The sequence below is a fragment of the Monodon monoceros genome, unplaced genomic scaffold (genome assembly GCF_005190385.1).
Source record: "Monodon monoceros isolate NGI ecotype Baffin Bay Population unplaced genomic scaffold, NGI_Narwhal_1 Super_Scaffold_11, whole genome shotgun sequence".
Taxonomy (NCBI): Eukaryota; Metazoa; Chordata; class Mammalia; order Artiodactyla; family Monodontidae; genus Monodon; species Monodon monoceros.
In genome coordinates this window covers 111,347,976-111,368,483 of record NW_021703767.1, presented here as the reverse complement: position 1 = coordinate 111,368,483, position 20,508 = coordinate 111,347,976, and positions in this window count along the sequence as shown.

The following is a 20,508-nucleotide window of genomic DNA, read 5'->3' as shown; positions in this document are numbered from 1 at the left end:
TGCATATATTGAAGAATCCTTGCATTCGTGGAATAAACCCCACTTGATCATGGTGTATGATCCGTTTAATGTGCTGTTGGATTCTGTTTGCTAGTATTTTGTTGAGGATTTTTGCATCTATGTTCATCAATGATATTGGCCTGTAGTTTTCTTTCTTTGTGACATCCTTGTCTGGTTTTGGCATCAGGGTGATGGTGGCCTTGTAGAATGTGTTTGGGAGTGTTCCTCCCTCTGCTATATTTTGGAGGAGTTTGAGAAGGACAGGTGTTAGCTCTTCTCTAAATGTTTGATAGAATTCGCCTGTGAAGCCATCTGGTCCTGGGCTTTTGTTTGTTGGAAGATTTTTAATCACAGTTTCCATTTCAGTGCTTGTGATTGGTCTGTTCATATTTTCTATTTCTTCCTGATTCAGTCTTGGCAGGTTGTGCATTTCTAAGAATTTGTCCATTTCTTCCAGGTTGTCCATTTTATTGGCATAGAGTTGCTTGTAGTAATCTCTCATGATCTTTTGTATTTCTGCAGTGTCAGTTGTTACTTCTCCTTTTTCATTTCTAATTCTATTGATTTGAGTCTTCTCCCTTTTTTTCTTGATGAGTCTGGGTAATGGTTTATCAATTTTGTTTAACTTCTCAAAGAACCAGCTTTTAATTTTATTGATCTTTGCTATCGTTTCCTTCATTTCTTTTTCATTTATTTCTGATCTGACTTTTATGATTTCTTTCCTTCTGCTAACTTTGGGGGTTTTTTGTTCTTGTTTCTCTAATTGCTTTAGGTGCAAGGTTAGGTTATTTATTCGAGATGTTTCCTGTTTCTTAAGGTAGGATTGTATTGCTGTAAACTTCTCCCTTAGAACTGCTTTTGCTGTATCCCATAGGTATTGGGTCATCGTGTCTCCATTTTCATTTGTTTCTAGGTATTTTTTTATTTCCTCTTTGATTTCTTCAGTGATCACTTCGTTATTAGTTAGTGTATTGTTTAGCCTCCATGTGTTTGTATTTTTTACAGATCTTTTCCTGTAATTGATATCTAGTCTCATAGCATTGTGGTCAGAAAAGATAGTTGATACAATTACAATTTTCTTAAATTTACCAAGGCTTGATTTGTCACCCAAGATATGATCTATCCTGGAGAATGTTCCATGAGCACTTGAGAAAAATGTGTATTCTGTTGTTTTTGGATGGAATGTCCTATAAATATCAATTAAGTCCATGTTGTTTAATGTATCATTTAAAGCTTGTGTTTCCTTATTTATTTTCATTTTGGATGATCTGTCCATTGGTGAAAGTGGGGTGTTAAAGTCCCCTACTATGAATGTGTTACTGTCAATTTCCCCTTTTATGGCTGTTAGTATTTGCCTTATGTATTGAGGTGCTCCTATGTTGGGTGCATAAATATTTACAATTGTTATATCTTCTTCTTGGATCGATTCCTTGATCATTATGCAGTGTCCTTCTTTTTCTCTTCTAATAGTCTTTATTTTAAAGTCTATTTTGTCTGATATGAGAATTGCTACTCCAGCTTTCTTTTGGTTTCCATTTGCATGAAATACCTTTTTCCATCCCCTTACTTTCAGTCTGTATGTGTCTCTAGGTCTGAAATGGGTCTCTTGTAGACAGCAAATATATGGGTCTTGTTTTTGTATCCATTCAGCCAATCTGTGTCTTTTGGTGGGAGCATTTAGTCCATTTACATCTAAGGTAAGTATCGATATGTATGTTCCTATTCCCATTTTCTTAACTGTTTTCGGTTCGTTATTGTAGGTTTTTTCCTTCTCTTGTGTTTCTTGCCTAGAGAAGTTCCTTTAGCAGTTGTTGTAGAGCTGGTTTGGTGGTGCTGACCTCTCTCAGCTTTTGCTTGTCAGTAAAAGTTTTAATTTCTCCATCAAATCTGAATGAGATCCTTGCTGGGTAGAGTAATCTTGGTTGCAGGTTTTTCTCCTTCATCACTTTAAATATGTCCTGCCACTCCCTTCTGGCTTGCAGAGTTTCTGCTGAAAGATCAGCTGTTAACCTTATGGGGATTCCCTTGTGTGCTATTTGTTGTTTTTCCCTTGCTGCTTTTAATATGTTTTCTTTGTATTTAATTTTTGACAGTTTGATTAATATGTGTCTTGGCATATTTCTCCTTGGATTTATGCTGTATGGGACTCTCTGTGCTTCCTGGACTTGATTAACTATTTCCTTTCCCATATTAGGGAAGTTTTTAACTATAATCTCTTCAAATATATTCTCAGTCCCTTTCTTTTTCTCTTCTTCTTCTGGAACCCCTATAATTCGAATGTTGGTGCATTTAATGTTGTTCCAGAGGTCTCTAAGACTGTCCTCAATTCTTTTCATTCTTTTTTCTTTATTCTGCTCTGCAGTAGTTATTTCCACTATTTTATCTTCCAGGTCACTTATCCATTCTTCTGCCTCAGTTATTCTGCTATTGATCCCATCTAGAGTATTTTTAATTTCATTTATTGTGTTGTTCATTGTTGTTTGTTTCATATTTAGTTTTTCTAGGTCCTTGTTAAATGTTTCTTGCATTTGTCTATTCTATTTCCAAGATTTTGGATCATCTTTACTATCATTATTCTGAATTCTTTTTCAGGTAGACTGCCTTCTTCCTCTTCATTTGTTAGGTCTGGTGGGTTTTTATCTTGCTCCTTCATCTGCTCTGTGTTTTTCTGTCTTCTCATTTTGCTTATCTTACTGTGTTTGGGGTCTCCTTTTTGCAGGCTGCAGGTTCATAGTTCCCGTTGTTTTTGGTGTCTGTCCCCAGTGGCTAATGTTGTTTCAGTGGGTTGTGTAGGCTTCCTGGTGGAGGGGACTAGTGCCTGTGTTACGGTGGATGAGGCTGGATCTTGTCTTTCTGGTGGGCAGGTCCACGTGTGGTTGTGGGGTTGTGTTCCTGTCTCGCTAGTTGTTTGGCATAGGATGTCCAGCACTGTAGCTTGCTGGTCATTGAGTGAAGTTGGGTGCTGGTGTTGAGATGGAGATCTCTGGGAGATTTTCACTGTTTGATATTATGTGGAGCTGGGAGGTCTCTTGTGGACCAGTGTCCTGAAGTTGGCCCTCCCACCTCAGAGGCACAGCACTGACTCCTGGCTGCAGCACCAAGAGCCTTTCATCCACACGGAAAAAGATGAAAAGGGGAAAAAATCATAAATCTTGCTCTCAAAGTCCACCTCCTTAATTTGGGGTGATTCGTTGTCTATTCAGGTATTCCACACATGCAGGGTACATCAAGTTGATTGTGGCGCTTTAATCCGCTGCCTCTGAGGCTGCTGGGAGAGATTTCCCTTTCTCTTCCTTGTTCTCACAGCTCCCAGGGGCTCAGCTTTGGATTTGGCCCCGCCTCTGCGTGTAGGTCGCTGGAGGGCGTCTGTTCTTCGCTCAGACAGGACGGGGTTAAAGGAGCCGCTGATTCAGGGCTCTGGCTCACTCAGGCCGCGGGGTGGGAGGGGCACGGAGTGCGCGGCGGGCCTGCGGCGGCAGAGGCCGGCATGACGTTGCACCAGCCTGAGGCGCGCCGTGCGTTCTCCCGGGGAAGTTGTCCCTGGATCCCGGGACCGTGGCAGTGGCGGGCTGCACAGGCTTCCCGGAACGGAGGTGTGGATAGTGACCTGTGCTCGCACACAGGCTTCTTGGTGGCGGCAGCAGCAACCTTAGCGTCTCACGCCCGTCTCCCGTCTCTGGGGTCCGCGCTTTTAGCCGCGGCCTGCGCCCGTCTCTGGAGCTCCTTTAAGCAGCGCTCTTAATCCCCTCTCCTCGCTCACCAGGAAACAAAGAGGTAAGAAAAAGTCTCTTGCCTCTTCGGCAGGTCCAGACTTTTCTCCGGACTCCCTTCCGGCTAGGCGTGGCGCACTAACCCCTTCAGGCTGTGTTCAAGCCGCCAACCCCAGGCCTCTCCCTGTGATCCGACCGAAACCCGAGCCTCAGCTTCCAGCCCCGCCCGCCCCGGCGGGTGAGCAGACAAGCCTCTCGGGCTGGTGAGTGCCGGTCAGCACCAATCCTCTGTGTGGGAATCTCACGCTTTGCCCTCCGTACCCTGTTGCTGTGCTCTCCTCCGCGCCTCCAAAGCTCCCCCTCCGCCTCCCGCAGTCTCCGCCCGCGAAGGGGCTTCCTAGTGTGTGGGAACATTTCCTCCTTCACACCTCCCTCCCACTGGTGCAGGTCCCGTCCCTATTCATTTGTCTCTGTTTTTTCTTTTGCCCTACCCAGGTACCTGGGGGGTTTCTTACCTTTTGGGAGGTCTGAGGTCTTCTGACAGTGTTCAGTAGCTGTTCTGTAGGAGTTGTTCCACATGTAGATGTATTTCTGGTGTATCTGTGGGGAGGAAGGTAATCTCCGCGTCTTACTCTTCCGCCATCTTCCTGGAAGCTATCTCTTTTTTTTTTTTCCTCCGGAGAAGTCTTATTGGCTAAAAGTGACAGAAATTCATGCCGGAAAAGTTGAGCACTATTAGTTTACTCTCCAAGCTTGCTGTGTGATTTACGATAAATCAGTGACATTAGAATTACTACTGTTTTATTCTGGGCAATTTGGGGATATGACATATGGGAGCAAAAGAGAGAGTGGAAGAAGGAGAGGGAAAGAGAGAGAGCGAGAGTTTGCAGATGTTCCAAAATTGCAATTTGTGAGATATGCTACCTTAGAGATGTCCTCATCCTTGGAAGGCCAAGTGAGACCAAGGAAGAGTGCCTAAAAGGAAGGAAGAATTCAATGTCCACCTTGGACCAAGCCAAGACTTCAGGAAGAAACATTTTCTATTTAATCTGTTTCATTTCTCTTTGCTCCAACACAGCTGAGGTAGTTAGGTGAGGTCTAGAGAAACTTATTGCTTGGAAGAAACAATGGGAATGAAGGAGGGCTTGGAGCAGCCTCCTCTAGAGTCTAGGCCTCCTGTTCAAGGGACACTTGAGTTTTCCCAAGATACCTAGCCCATCTCTTGAAGGCAGGAGACCAGGAATGGATTTATGCCTGAAGCTCCAACTAATAAAATTGTGTATGTTTGTTTGGAGTATTTAATATACTGGAAACAAAGAGCACAAAGGTGCCTGTGGGAAATCACTGGTGTGGGTTCTTGGCCTCAGCCAGGTCTTGATGGGCAACTAATCCATCTGACAATGTGCATGGTCCTCAAGTGCACCTATTCCGTCTTCCAGGAGCTCAGGTAGCAATTATCACCAGCAGAGACAGAATTCTTGATCCAGTGGAGAAACACTAAGGAACTTCCTTACCTAGTGATCTGTAGATACAAATACATATCCAGAATGGAAGCGCACAGCCAATACAGGCCATGTCCTCCCCAAGTACAGGGCACAGATGTTGAACACTGAAAAATAGCAGCAAACACTAAGTCAGAGAATCACAGACACTTGGGAGGGGCGACCCCACCCCTCTAATACGCAGGAGATAAAAACGTGATCTGCTTCACATCATACATGAAAGCAAATTCTTCTACGTTGGGATGCACGTTGCTCACTGATTTCTGTTCTAAACCCTTGAGAATTCCAAGGCTATCTGCTATCCCTTTAATCTGAGATGCATGGTATAGACCAGAGGTTTCAAAAAGAAAGGCCTTCTGTGTTTTTCTTGACTCACCCAGTTTTAAAGAGGTTCAGCTAACATTTTAAAATTGGGAGATTTTACTTAAAAGTCTGGATTTTCATCTTCCCCTTGAAAAATTGGAAGATGGGAGAACAATGAGTTTACATATTTCTATGCAATAACAATGTCCAGGGCTGAGAAGCAGCTGGCCCCGTTAGGCAGACATGAGCTTTCTAGGACAGCATGAATTCCATCACTCTCTTTGTCTCTAATGCTGTGGCTGAGTAACAGTTGCCAATCATCACACCAGTATGGTTATTTCCCCCCTTTTAACACTGGAAATATTTCTCAGCTGTTAACGTCACTGTCAATGATGGGATAACAAATGCCAGGCCATGCCAACACCACCTCATGTTTTAAGAAAAATGGAGACTGTGTTTCTCCAGGAAAATACAAAAGAATTGTACATATTTAATAGGCAAATCCTCCCCTTGCTTCACTCATATTTCCACCTGGTCCCTGTAGACATCTGAGTTTCTTAAATCCTGAGGCAGGGTTTGTCATAGGTTGTATTTTATCCTTAAATGCCCACAGCTCCTTGGAATCGCTACCATCAGATAAGTTGTCAGCGTGGTGTAGAGTATCACTGTAGACAGGGGAAAGCCATACTCAGTACTTGGGGACCTTGAACGGGTTTTGAGTTTCTTCATGCTATTCTTAGTCCCTTGTACCCTAAATTACAGAAATGTACATTATATTACAATGGACTTGGGGCTTATGAGTCCAAATAATACAGGCTTCAGACAGTGAAATTCTTGACTTAGGAATAGACTTACATTTCCTTAACTCAGTAACTGTGTATTTGTGCCCTTAGTACTAGCACCAGGCACTAGATATAAGAAGTAAGAAAATGGAACGAAGATACAGGATTTTCCATTTCCACATTAGCAAAGTTTTGGGGTTAGATTTTTGGTGGGGGCCAGTTTCATCAAGACTACTTCCCTTCTCTACAACATCTCAGAAAACCTCCCAAAAGTATGGGATGCTACACAATTTCAATTGTTAATTTTTTTTTTCTACAGGAATTATTTCCTTGTCTCATGCCATTGTCCAAATGATTTAAACATTTTTTTTTTTGCCATGTTGAAATGGCTACAGTATATTGGTTACAATTTTACAGCCTGAAATATAAATAATTCCCATATAATCGTTTCCATTAAAATATAACAGAAAGGAGATTTAAAGTTAAGATTGGTTCTACCTACCAGACAATTAGATTTGGAGAGATCAGAGGGACCTTCTAGAAATAAAATAATAAAAGACTGAAAGACTTGAACATCCACTTTCTTATTTAAAATCGTGATAAGTTAACAAATGAGTCAGGAACAAACAGTGCATTTATGTTTTAGATAGAGAATGTGTGACTTGCGTGCATATCTGTTGTGTGAAAGGGATGCTTGTGGGTGTGAGGCTGGGTTTGTGCATTGCTTACAGGCACACTTTATTAGTGTGGTCTCCAACAGTACGATTTGTGTTATTGCTGTTTGCCTCAGAAACGTACTAGCACAGAGTTGTGTTTGTGAGGTGAATTGTACATATAATGTATCATTTGTCTCATGGTCCTCGGCCAGGGCAGAAGTGTGAATGGTTTCCACTTTCTCCTGTAATGAGTGCAGAGGGCTCCTCTCCTTCAACCTCCTTGCTTACTCACCTAGGATCTCATTTTCTTTCCATTTTTCTTGTTTTGGCAAATACTTTTGACACCTCAAGCAGATAAGACTATGGGTTATATTGCTCTAAGGATGCTACGAAGGTACCAAAAGAGAGAATCAAGCATCATGTTAAAATGCAAGTTTATACAAAGGCCAGCACCTTCAGGGATTTGGTTGGGAATTTGGGGGCAGGACAGCCAAGCAAGGCTGTGCAGTCCGTGCAAAGTCCTTCACCAATGAGGAGGGTTGGGGCTGAGACACAGCCCTGCTTGGCTCAGTGGATCCCCTGAGGTAGGGTCCTTCCACTGGGGAGAATAGAGGCCTGTTCCTTTGCATGAGGTGCTTCTGTTGCCCAGCCATTTCCAGGGAGGCATAGACCCAGAGGGGAGGGTTATTTTTTTAAAATTCATCTCCCCAGAGGGAGCTCCTCTTTCTAATTTGCGCAAATGTGCTGTGCCTTATAGGCTAGAGGGGGTCCTTAACTGGTTAAAGCCCTTTAATATCCCATAGGACACCTTGACAGCACATCACCTTGGAGAAGGGGTCTGACATTGATGCAAAAGAGCTTACCTGGAAGAAAAAGGAGTTCTGAAAAATGGCATTGCTTCAGGAAATGTTTAGAAAACCTAGTGACCTGAAAACATAGAATGTTTGGAATATGTCTCCACAGGGATTGTGCTCTAATGATCACACAGCCCTGAGTCAGTGAAGGATTCCATTCTGGCATTATAACCACTCTCCACCTTCCCTCCATGCTCCTAGCCTCCGGGTCCATGAACCCTCCACCTCACATAAATAGGGCATATCTGTAATTGGACAAGTTCCTGGAGAAGTTTGCTCTGTACTGCTTTCTGAAGGGTAAAAAGATTGCAGGTTGGATCCTGTGAATTAAGCAGTATTGCTAATACTGCTAGGTAATCTAAAAATGTAAAGAGTGCTTTTTATGATGAAAGCATTCAACAGAACATTTTCTGGTAAATGGAAAAAGCAAATGAGAAAATGTTGCGTAGTCCCCACCACCCAATTTTTGGTTCTTGAGAATGTCAGTAAAAGTCCTAGGGTTCACATCTGCCTTAGAAAGTGGGTGTGTTTGAGTGTCCTTATCAACTGCGTGATTCCAGCTTTCACATTAATACTCTCAACGGCTGAAAATATTCATGCATGCCAACTTTATCTGTGGTGTGTTCTAGAAACTAAAAGTGATTACACAGGATCAGGACTGAAAGCAGGCCCAGGCTTTCTGGGGACACTTGCCCCGCTCTGGTCATTTGTGCCAATACTAGTGGGAGCTGTTTGTCCTTCCTGTGTGCTTCCTTGAGTACAGAATTTCAGCCAAAAATCAAGGGAAGTTTTCTTCTGAATTGTACAAGTGCTTCTTTGAGAGCTGTTATAATAGCTAAAGCGGTCCAAGTCCTAAAATGGGTTTGGAGCAGAAAAGAGCTTCTCTTGAACAGCGTGTTCAAAAATGTGTTTTTAATGATAAGATTGACCACCTGCATCTTCTATGCTGTCTTGGACGCTGAATAGGAAGTGACGGGTCAAGGGGAAGATGACCAGGGAAAGGAAGACAAGGAAGAGACAGATTTCAGAGTATCCACATACTCTATAGTCTGAAGAAAGACAGGGACTGAAAGATTTATAGGAGTATGCAAGTGTGTGTGTGTGTGTGTGTGTGTGTGTGTGTGTGTGTGATGGGAGACGGGATCTGGTGGGAGTTTTAAGATATAGAATTAAAAAGACAGCTGGCTGCAAAGAACATTTTAATGTCAAATGGGGAAATTTGAGTATAACTTTTATATTCGCTAATATAAGAGAGTTGTGATATTTGTTAAGTGTGATAATATTAGTTTGCACATGCAGGAATAGTCTCTTTTTTAAAGAAATGTTCTAGTCCTTTTAGTTTGTTTTTTTTTTAATGTAAGGTTTTTTAGGGGTAGAATTTCATATTTGTAACATATTTAAACATACTTGAACATAAAGATAGTAATCAAAACAAGTTAGGATAGAAAAGGGGTTTAATAAAATAGATGTTAACCATTAAAATATAGGTAACTGTAACATAATGTTATAACAATACGTGGATATATAAACCAGAATTGTTAAGCATCTTAGTAAAATACTTTTTGAACAGAAGAGTTTATAGTAAGAGACAGCCAGCTGGTAGAGGAGTTAGCAGGGTATATGATCTTTAAGTACAAGGGCTAATGTCTACCTTTTTCTCTATAACTTCTCCTTGTACAAAGCAGTACTCAAAATGGCAAATGTCTATGGATGAATGGATGAAGTTGTGCAAGACTATTCCAACTTTGGACACCTTTAGCCTGCAACCACACCTGGTAGGATTTTTCAGACATCCTTTCCCATCTCCTTTCACGATGTCAGTTGTAGGTGAATTTTCAGAGCTCTTCACCTCTGACAGCAAAATCAGTGATGCTGCTGAGCCCTAAGAGAGCATCTTCCTCCTGGTGTTGGTCAGTAGAAATGTAGGTCAGGATTCTATGTGTAGAATTATTGATAGTAAAGGCTCTTCTCTGTTTTTGCTTCTTATGTATCTCTGGAAAGCACATATCATGCATTAATGATAGTGCTTGTTAATAATAATTGCACTAAGCCTCTTATTTTAGTTAAATCTAGCATATAAAATTTTAATGACGTATAGTTGATTTACAATGTTGTGTTAGCTTCAGGTGTACAGCAAAGTGATTCAGTTACATATATATATTCAGTTATGTATACATAGATATATTCTTTTTCAGATTCTTTTCCATTATAGGTTATTACAGGATATTGAATATAGCTTCCTATGCTATATAGTAGGTCCTTGTTGTTTATCTATTTTATACATAGTTCTGTGTAAGCATATAATGTTTTTTACCTGAGGAAAAATAAACAAAAGGATGGCATTTAGCTGACTAAAGTCTCTGTCCTTCAGTCATACTACGAAGAGTTTAATCTCTCTTTGTATTCATTCATTCATTCCACAAATATTTCCTGACTACCTAGTGTTCAAGTCCAATACTATATTCTGGAGAAAAAAGAAAGGTAGCAGCTAACGTGGTCATTGCTTTCATGGAACTTAACGTCTAGAAAGTGATTCTGTGGCCAAAATGCAAGATGTAATTTGTAACACTTACTTCTGACGCCTCGTCTCACGCCCATATTTTTGGTTAGCTTGAACCTTGTATTTTTAAACATGGGAAGTGTTTCTATTGATGTTAGTTCACTTTTCCAACCCCAGTTTCTGTGGTTTATCAGAGTGGAGGAGCTAGAGTATCACAAGATAGGCTGCTGCTGCCATGTTTCTCGGCCCTGCCGGAAGTGGAAGTTCTGGGAAGAGCCCAAGGAAGTCTGTCTTTGTAAGCCTTCCCAATCTGGCTTTCCAGAAGAAAGAGATTTATTTGGAAGTTGTGGTGACCATGGGACTAATTCTTCTCTCCAAGATGAGCTGAAAGCTTTAGAGCCCTGCATTAAAAAAGTATCAGTACTTACAAATGAACTTATTTACAAAACAGAAATAGACTCACAGACATAGAAAACAAATTTATGGTTACCAAAGGGGAAAGGGAGGGAGGGATATATTAGGAATTTGGGATTAACAGATACACACTACTGTATATAAAATAGACAACAAACAAGGACCTACTGTATAGCACAGGGAACTGTCCTCAATATCTTGTAATAACCTATCATGGAAGAGAATGTAAGGAACAATATATATATGTATAACTGAATCACTTTGCAGTAAACCTGAAACTAACACAACATTGCATATAAACTATATTTCAGTAACAAAATAAATAAAGAATACAATATTGGAAAGACAAAAAAAGTATCAGTACAGAGAGGATTAAATAAAAATCCTACATTTTTCCATTATTATTTAATTTTCAGACAGTATGAACTCCCCTGAACCATAACTCCTATCTTTACTGTTATAGGCAAAAGCATGTTTCTTTGGAAAATCAGGATTTTAAGTACACAATACATCGTTACACTTGATACTCCAGCCTCATTTGTATTATCATCCTCTGTTGTCCCTCTTTGTAGAGTTCAGCTCCATGGGACTCCTCCAGGCAGGCCTGGGTGGTTACATTCTCAAGGATCTGCCTCACAGTTGTTGCTGTTATAAGCTTGGTACAATCAGAGGCCTATTTCATTTACTACAGGCCCATGAATACTGAGGAGCTGTACATATGCTAAGGCCTCCCTCATGCCTTTTTCTGAAGATGTGCAGTTTCATAACTTTGTTTACAGTTACATGATTGTATATATATATATTTTTTTTTTCTTTTTTTGGCCACGCTGTGCCACATGTGGGATCTTTGTTCCCCAACCAGGGATTGAAAATGCACCCTTAGCAGTGAGAGCTCAGAGTCCTAACCACTGGACCTCCAGGGAATTCCCTACATGACTGTATATTATACGTGCACATCCATACAGTGGGATGGAATACAGCAATAAAAATTGATGTTCTATAAATATGTATATCTTTCCTGGACACAGTGATCAGACTTACATTCAATTTTTCTTATGCATTTGTATCAACGTAGTATTGTTTTTGGATCCTCTAAGAAGTTGTCAGGAAATTCTACAAGAGTTTTTAGTAGTACTGAGGTCACAGACGGCTTTGGAAATTTAGTACAGTGAGGGGGAAGAGGGTATTCCTTTACTGACCATGTGGTAAAATTACCTTATTGAGAAATTTTAATCAAGTGTCAAAATGCAAGAGGTTTACTTTCTGCCCTGAGTTTTACAGAGCAAAATGTGTCAATATGCTGCTACTGTTTATTTACCGATAGTTCTTTTTTTTTTTTTTTTTGCGGTACGCAGGCCTCTCACTGCTGTGGCCTCTCCCGTTGTGGAGCACAGGCTCCGGACGCGCAGGCCCAGCAGCCATGGCTCATGGGCCCAGCCGCTCCGCGGCATGTGGGATCTTCCCAGACTGGGTCATGAACCCGTGTCCCCTGCATCGGCAGGTGGACTCTCAACCACTGCGCCACCAGGGAAGCCCTTACCGATAGTTCTAATTAAGATTATATTAAATACTGACAAAAGAAATCACATCAGTTAGCTCTGTGTGGGCATGGAGAAAAATTATTATTCAAATTACATTTTATACATCATTATTCATATTTCATCTTAATTCTTTCCTTTTTCAATCCTTGATTTTTATGCCCAGTCGAAGTTTTTTAAGACAGTTCATTTGAGGCTAGAAGATAATATCAAAGGATTGAAATTCTCAATTTTTTTTTCATTTTTCACTTTTATTTATTTTTTTTAAAGTGAGAGATAGCTAGAAATGGAGGCAGAGAGATGGGGAGAGAGAAATGTAGGAGGTGCTGAGAAAAGGAAAGATGGAGGAAACAAGATGCCTCATATCAAGAGTAAGAGAAAACATGCAGTCTTTTTCTTATGGGGGTTTGGGTGGGCTTCCTTCTGACCCTAGATCGATCTTATTCATATTTTCATTGAAATTATAATTTGGAAAGGATAAAAATGCACATCTGAAACAGAAACTTTTCTTTCTTGAGTCCACTAGGGGCTGAGACCCAGCTATTATACCAGATAGCTCACCCAGATGAGCAGGTAGTCTCTTAAATAGTATATTGAGGGCTTCCCTGGTGGCGCAGTGGTTGAGAGTCCGCCTGCCGATGCAGGGGACACGGGTTCGTGTCCCGGTCCGGGAAGATCCCACATGCCGCGGAGCGGCTGGGCCCGTGAGCCATGGCTGCTGAGCCTGCGTGTCCGGAGCCTGTGCTCCGCAACGGGAGAGGCCACAACAGTGAGAGGCCCGTGTACCGCAAAAAAAAAAATAAAAAATAAAAAAATAGTATATTGAGGACTTGACTTCTCTCTACATTAGATTTAAACTTATACATTATGACTCAGATGGCCAGAAAATTAGTGTTCCTTCACTTCCCCCCAAATAAACTTGACTTGCTCACAGTCCTTATTTCTGCTCTGTAAGAACAATGAGTGTTCACACTTAGGGGTAACTCAGTCTCTCTGTTTACAGCAATCTCGTTCAGGTCAGTACAACATTTCATCCTCCCCTCAGTTGAAGTTCAAACTCCCAGGCAGAGCTGTTCCCTCTCAAGGTGTCAGCCTTCCTTCTCCCAAGGTGGTACCTGGGTGAGAAGAGAAGCTTCACAGGAGCGCAGTTGAGGGAAGAGGTGTCTCTGCCTATTGTTATTTTGTCCTCTCCGGCCTCTGCCGAGGTATTGCATCCTGCTGTAGCTCTAAGCCTCAACCTCTGCTCCCAATACATCTGCTGCTGATGTGTGCCATTCTCTCCTTTCCCCAGATCCAGCAGAGAAAATATGTGCAACGACATAAATAATTTGGGGAGAGAAAAAAAAAGGACATAAAATTTCCAAATTTTATCTTACCACAACTCATTTGGGTTAGTTTTTTCTTTCCACAAAAGAAGTGTTTTACAGAGAAAAGATGGCTACTATATTGAGGGGATGATAGAAACATGACCCTATTATTAGCTCCTTTAAATAGCTACTAACACACAAATGCTAGTATTTCCTTCTCTGACTAAATGCAACAGTCCATTTTATTTCCTACCCCAAAAGTTCTGTAAAGCATTTAAAATTGTTTATAATTATACTCATTATTATGCAAAAATGCATTAAATATCCCTTAATTTATTCTCAATAGTATTTATTGAGACTTTACTATGTCCCCAGTTACTTGAGGAAGTTAAGATAAATTTTTTTTTTTTTTTTTGCGGTACGCGGGCCTCTCACTGTTGTGGCCTCTCCCGTTGCGGAGCACAGGCTCCGGACACGCAGGCTCAGAGACCATAGCTCACGGGCCCAGGTGCTCTGCGGCATGTGGGATCTTCCCGGACCGGGGCACGAACCCGCGTCCCCTGCATTGGCAGGCGGACTTTCAACCACTGTGCCACCAGGGAAGCCCGGTTAAGATAAATTTGATTCCACCCTTACTAAGTTCAAGTGTATTGGCAGAAAAGAGTAGTTTAAAAAGCTTTTAGAATCAAATATAATGACTGTTATAAAAGGGGAGATAAGTGGGTTGGCCAGAGCATTGGGCAAGGGGAGTGGGATTTAGTTTGAAACTGGAAGGACATATAAGAGTAAATCTCTCTACAACGAAGAGAGAATAGCATGTGAGAGGCCTTGAGATTGGAAAGACCATACTCTAAGAGAAACCAATTGTGCCTCATTACCACAAATGAATAGTTGTGGCCCAAAATGAGACTAGAGGGGCAGTACTGGACCTTAAGGGGCATGTTTGGAATTTTGGAATTAATCCCAGAAGTACTGGGAAGCTATCTGTTGGTTTTAAGTTAGGTGTTTATTAAAACCAACAATCTGGCTGGAAAATGTATTGCAGGGAGCCCTGTGTGGCTATGGGAGATGAGCTGTCCAGGTGACAGCTGGTGACAGGAGACAAAAAAAAAGAATAGATTCAGGAGACATTGAGAAAGTAAACTTAACAAGACCTGATGATAGATGGAGAGTGATGGAAAGGGAAGACAGTCCATGATGACTCCCTATTTCTCCTTCCAGTAGATGGTGCACCATTGAAGAGGATATGGGGCAATGAAGAAAGGGATCAAGTTCAGGGTGAGTTCCATTATGGATATATTCATTTGGAGGAATCTGTGGGGTCTCTACAGGGTTATTCCCAGGAGACGGTTGACTATATAGAACTGGCACTCAATAAAAAAAGCTGATGTGGAAGTGATTGTTGAAACCATCCAATATACTTGGTAATTAAAGCACTGGGAGCAGGTATGGCGGCATAGGAAGTAAATATAAAACTAGAAGAGGACTAAAATCAAGACCTGAGGAAACATGACACTTAAGAAAAGGTAAAGGAGTGGGTTACAATAAAAAGGAGACTTTGGGAAGAAAAGGCCAAAATGGGTAGAAGAAAAGCATCAGAGAAGCCAAAGAAAGAGAGCGTTTGGAAAAAGAAAGAGTGCTCAAAATTGTCCAATGTTGTTAAGTCAAGTAATATAACTTTCTAATAATGACCATTGACAAACTTGATAAGAAGAATTTTGGTGACGTGCTAGGGCCAGGAGAGCTTTTAGATTGATATAAAGTGAAGAAATGGAGTGGGGAAGGGAGTGGGAAAATGTATGCTGAGTGTTGCTACTTATTCAAAAAACCTGTCTGGTATTTACATTTGTTCCCATGGCTTGAAATGCCTGCCATGGATTAAAGAATCCAAGCTCTTATAAAAGAGATAATTTTACAGTCAGTTCAAAAAGGCCCACAACTCAGAGTGCTGAAGTAGGCCGAATTTGTAGAGATCATTTCTTTGAGTATAACCAGAGAAAAATCTGGACAAACATTGGGTTTGTCTTTCTTTTCGGCTTCACTGCTTGAGTAATCCGAGGGCCTGTGAGGGTGCTGCTTTAACCCCAACTGTACTAGCTGTGCTCCAACTTTGTGCCAAGAGTATCTGCCAGCCAGCTTTAGAGCTGGGAGCTGCTGAAGCATCGGTCCAACTGAGATGTCGAGTAAGTCCTGCTCTTTTATGCGCATAATGGCAGCCCTCCTGGCACTGTCCAGGACTTTTATTTCATTGTCATTTCAGCAAGAGGAATAAAATTTGAAGTAGGACGAGTTTCCCAAGTAGAAACCAAGCCCGCTTTGAGTCTGTAATTAGGGTAGACTTCTTACTGAGAGCGTGGCCACTTAAAATAATTTCTGAAACAAAGTTGGAATAAATAGAATAAACAAATAGTCCAGAACTGCCTTGACTATGTCAAAAGAAGTATAGGATTGGTTTTTTTTTTTATTTTTAAATAGTCTCCTAATGCCTAACTTATTTCAGAGTAATGGTTCAGAATACTGGTGTCCAAATCAAAAAATTATCACATGTAAATTAATCTGAATGCCATAGGGACTTTTTACAAGTGACCTTTTGCACATGTGAAATACCGGCTTTGTTTTTACATTTTTAACAGCCTTTTTGAATTAGATGGCAAGCCAACCCTTTTTTCTTGGGGCAGCATCACCATTCGGTTGGCTCCAGAAAACTGCAGTGGTTCAGTTAGACACCCACACTTCTCACTGAATAGTCGTCCTCTAAAAACAATGAGGCAATTCATTGCACAAGTGTCCTCCAGGGACAGAAAACACCAGTCCCAAGCTGAAATCTTCAATAAGGGAGCCTTTCAATGTTTGTCTAAAACTCTCTTACCCACCCACAAAAAGAACAGAGACCATTTACCACTAGGGGAGTGGACTGGAACAGAAGACAGGGAGAAGGGAAAGCAGAAAACTGATACTTGTTTATCTGATTCTTCAAACTGAACTCTAAAGCCAGTATTAATCATGGGCAGAAGTATGTCTTGTTCAAACAGCACAGATGCTGGCTGGCTGTGGGGCTCTGGGCTGTATTTGAATGGAGCTGAGGGAAGTCTCTGGGTGCCACCTCTTCGTGCCTTATCATGTTCAAAGTGGATTAACCTTACAGAGCACAGATCTGTTTCTGTAACAAGTCATGACGGCTGACTGTGCACTTTCTGCCCCACAAGAAGGAATGTATTACTGCCATTGAATTTAAGCCTTGATGACTCAGCACGCTGCACTTTATTCCTAGCAACTGGGAAGAGAAAAAAAAAGCATCCAGGCTTTTTTTTGTGTGGGGCAGGGATGGTTGGCCCCCGGAACAGGTCATAAACATTTTCGAAGTACTGTCTTCTATTTAGTCCTGAATCTTAGTTTATGCTTCAGTACTCTAGCTTATTATTATTGCCTACTATGGGCTTGTTTTTTCCACCACATGGTGAGCTTCTCAAGTAAAAGACTGTGTATTTTCTTGTGTGTGATCCTCCATCTTACCCCCAGCGCTGGGCATCCCAGTGTTTGGAACTCTACAGGTACTTACTTAATAATTGCTGAGTGAGTGAATATTTGAAAACCTCTCCTGCTAGCAGGAACAAGTTGATAGCTACCCCTAAATGGATGTTAATAATCTGGAAATACCGTTTTTTTTCCTGCTTGCCTACTGACTCAAACTATTTCCTGAGGTCAGACAGGAAAGGCAATCTTGTCATTATTACAATGACTATATATTGATGAAAAAGCCATACTTTTGTACTTCCTAAGTCCAAGTACATCTCATTCATTTGTTGCTTTTCAACCAGTAGTCCTGAGATATGTTCTTACTCTAGAATATCAAAGCAGGAAGGTCTTGCTAGGAAGGTTTCCTAATCCAATTTATTATACCTGTGAGAAAACTGAGACCTACACAGGTGAGATGACTGGCCCAGAGTGTCTTTGTTACAAAGCCAAGGCTAGGATTCAGGTCTCTCTCTTCCAGTGACTGTGACACCAGGGGCCAACCTTTTCATTTACAAATCAATAACAAGCACTGAAGCATTAAATCCCTCACCCCATAATCCATATACTGCAAGTCAGGACAGAGCAGGACTGGGAGAACAGAATATGAGGTCCTAGTGTAACGGAAAGTGGGGTCCGGCTGATCAGCACTCAAAATCCATTAAAGAGGCAAGGCTGGTGGAAAGGAAATTTTGCTTTTTTCTATTTATTTATTTATTTTTGGCTGCGTTGGGTCTTCGTTGCTGCACGCGGGGTTTCTCTAGTTGTGACGAGTGGGGGCTATTCTTTGTTGCAGCGCACGGACTTCTAATTGCGGTGGCTTTTCTTGTTGAGGAGCACGGGCTCTAGGCACGCGGGCTTCAGTAGTTGTGGTGCATGGGCTCAGTAGTTGTGGCTCACGGGCTCTAGAGGGAAGGCTCAGTAGTTGTGGTGCACGGGCTTAGTTGCTCCGCGGCATGTGGGGTCTTCCCGCACCAGGGCTCGAACCTGTGTCCCCTGCATTGACAGGCGGATTCTTAACCACTGCGCCACCAGGGAAGTCCTGGAAAGTTTGCTTTATTTTGGATGCCAGCAACCAGGAGAAGGACGGGCTCCTGTTCAAAGGCAGACTCCTCCCCCACCCCCCACCCCTGCTACTGACAACCAGTGGGCAGGAGCTTTTATAGACAGAGGGAGGGGCTACATGCAGAAACAGAGCAGTCAGCTCTGACAGTCATCTTGAAATTGGTCATGCGGTGGTCTGACCTGCGTTGTCTTGATTGTTTTAAGTACAGTTCATCTCCAGTTCCAGGCTCGGTTTGTTCCCATTTCCTTGAGGCCAGTTCTCGGAATTCTGGCAGCTTAAGTCATGGCTACAGCCTCGTCATCATGTAGTTAACTTCTTCCACCTGATGGGGGTTTCAGTATCTACAAGACAGCTCACAGAATATGGCTCAGAATATTACCTATAGCCCTTGAGAAGGAGTTAAAGGTCCTTGACTTTGCTTACTGACTAAACTATTATTGTTTTGTCCTGTCTAACTGCTTTTCCTCTGCTCTTGTATTTTTTCACTTCTCTGATTAAACTTATTCTTTGACTAAAGTTTTTCCACAGACAAAAGGCAGATGGGGGACATGGAGGGGAAGGACGATAAGGTCCTGCTCCGTTTCACTAGTTCTAGTGAGGATTTCTAAATTTTCCCCATGATTTCTATGAATGGTATATGCACACATACTCTGTCTGTGGTTCCCATAATGAATTAGGGAAGTGTGGAATATCACAGTTTGGAGGGGTCTTCGATCCCACTGAGCTGAACCCTTCCTTGGTCTTGGCTATTACACCTCCAGTGACTGGGAACTCATATGCACAACTTTCTGTTCTCAGCATATTGTTGAACAGATCTAACAATTAGAAAGTTCATTCTTTACACCAAACCTACATCTATGCAACTTTCCCTCACTGGCTCAACTTGTATCCTCTGGGGTTAGGGTCTAAGGACAGGTCTAAGCCCTCTTGAGTATGCCAGGACAGGCACCATATGAACAAACGTCATTGTCTCTCATCTCTCTTTCAGAATAACTATCTCTCTACTATTTTCTTACTGTCATAGGAACTGTATGATCCAATGGTAGATGCATAAAGAATAACTTTTAACTACCTAGAAAATAACCCAGAAAACAAAATGACGCAAAAACATACAAAATGGTAACAACTCACAAATTAAATAAATACAAAATGACATGAAAAGTAATAAAAAAAAACAAACCCAATTTATATTTATAATAAAGGTAATCAATTCCCAAAACAAAGACAAGCATGCTGGGAGTAAAATTGAGGGGAGTAGAGAGAGTTTGAGAATAGCAATAGTTTTCATGTCTCTGAGGTATAAGATTCTAACATAAAAACTAGAATTGAAAAACCTACAGAGAACTTTGGCTTCTGCAAGTACGACTCAAAGCCATTTTGTGTATGAGGTGGCTACCACATTGCATTAGTTGTTTCAGAAAATTATGAGATAAAAAAGTTTAGGATGACTGCAAAGAGTTGAGGAAGTAATCAAAGGATTGACCACATTTATGTCTGAAGCACTGAAAATTGAATGTTTGCTAACATCTCCAGTTTCCGGTGGTTTCAGGGACAAAACCAATAAGTCTCAACGTCCATCTTTCGTTAGCCTCCTACTTATGTTTTTAAGAAAACAAAAGTTCCTGTAAACTAGAATTAGAACAAGAGAGTAGAGAAGTTCATTCAAATTTTGCTGAGCATGGAAGTTGAGGGTTGGGCAACAGCCAACAGAACAAATATGTAAAGCAGAGTAAGGCATTAGGGAGCTCCTTTGAACTTTGGGAGAGAAAATAAAGTATAAAGATAACTATGAGAAAGGTAATTGTGATCTTTCCTAAATTGTGGACTTCTGTAACTGTGCACAGAGCTTTTACAAAGATTTCTTCATCCAACCCACCTTCCCCAGAGTCCAAATATATGATAGTACAAGAAGCATTATTTGAATATGTTTTTTAATGAAAAATACAAGTAACATGAAGAGATAATATTGTTTTTCAGTAGGTAAAAGATACATTGGATCAGTGCCCCCTTTGGGACTTCTCTTCAATAGGAAGATTGCTGTTTCCAGGCAGTCTGGTTACCACTCCTGATGACATTCCTTCGAACAAAAATGTTCCACTTCCTCCTTTTTCCTTCTTTCCTCCTAGTGTTTTGGACTTCTTATTTTTTTATTTTTATTTTTTTTACATCTTTATTGGAGTATAATTGCTTCACAGTGGTGTGTCAGTTTCTACCCTACAACAAAGTGAATCAGTTATACAAATACATATGTTCCCATATCTCTTCCCTCTTGCATCTCCCTCCCTCCCACCCTCCCTATCCCACCCCTCCAGATGGTCACAAAGCACCGAGCTGATCTTCCTGTGCTATGCGGCTGCTCCCCA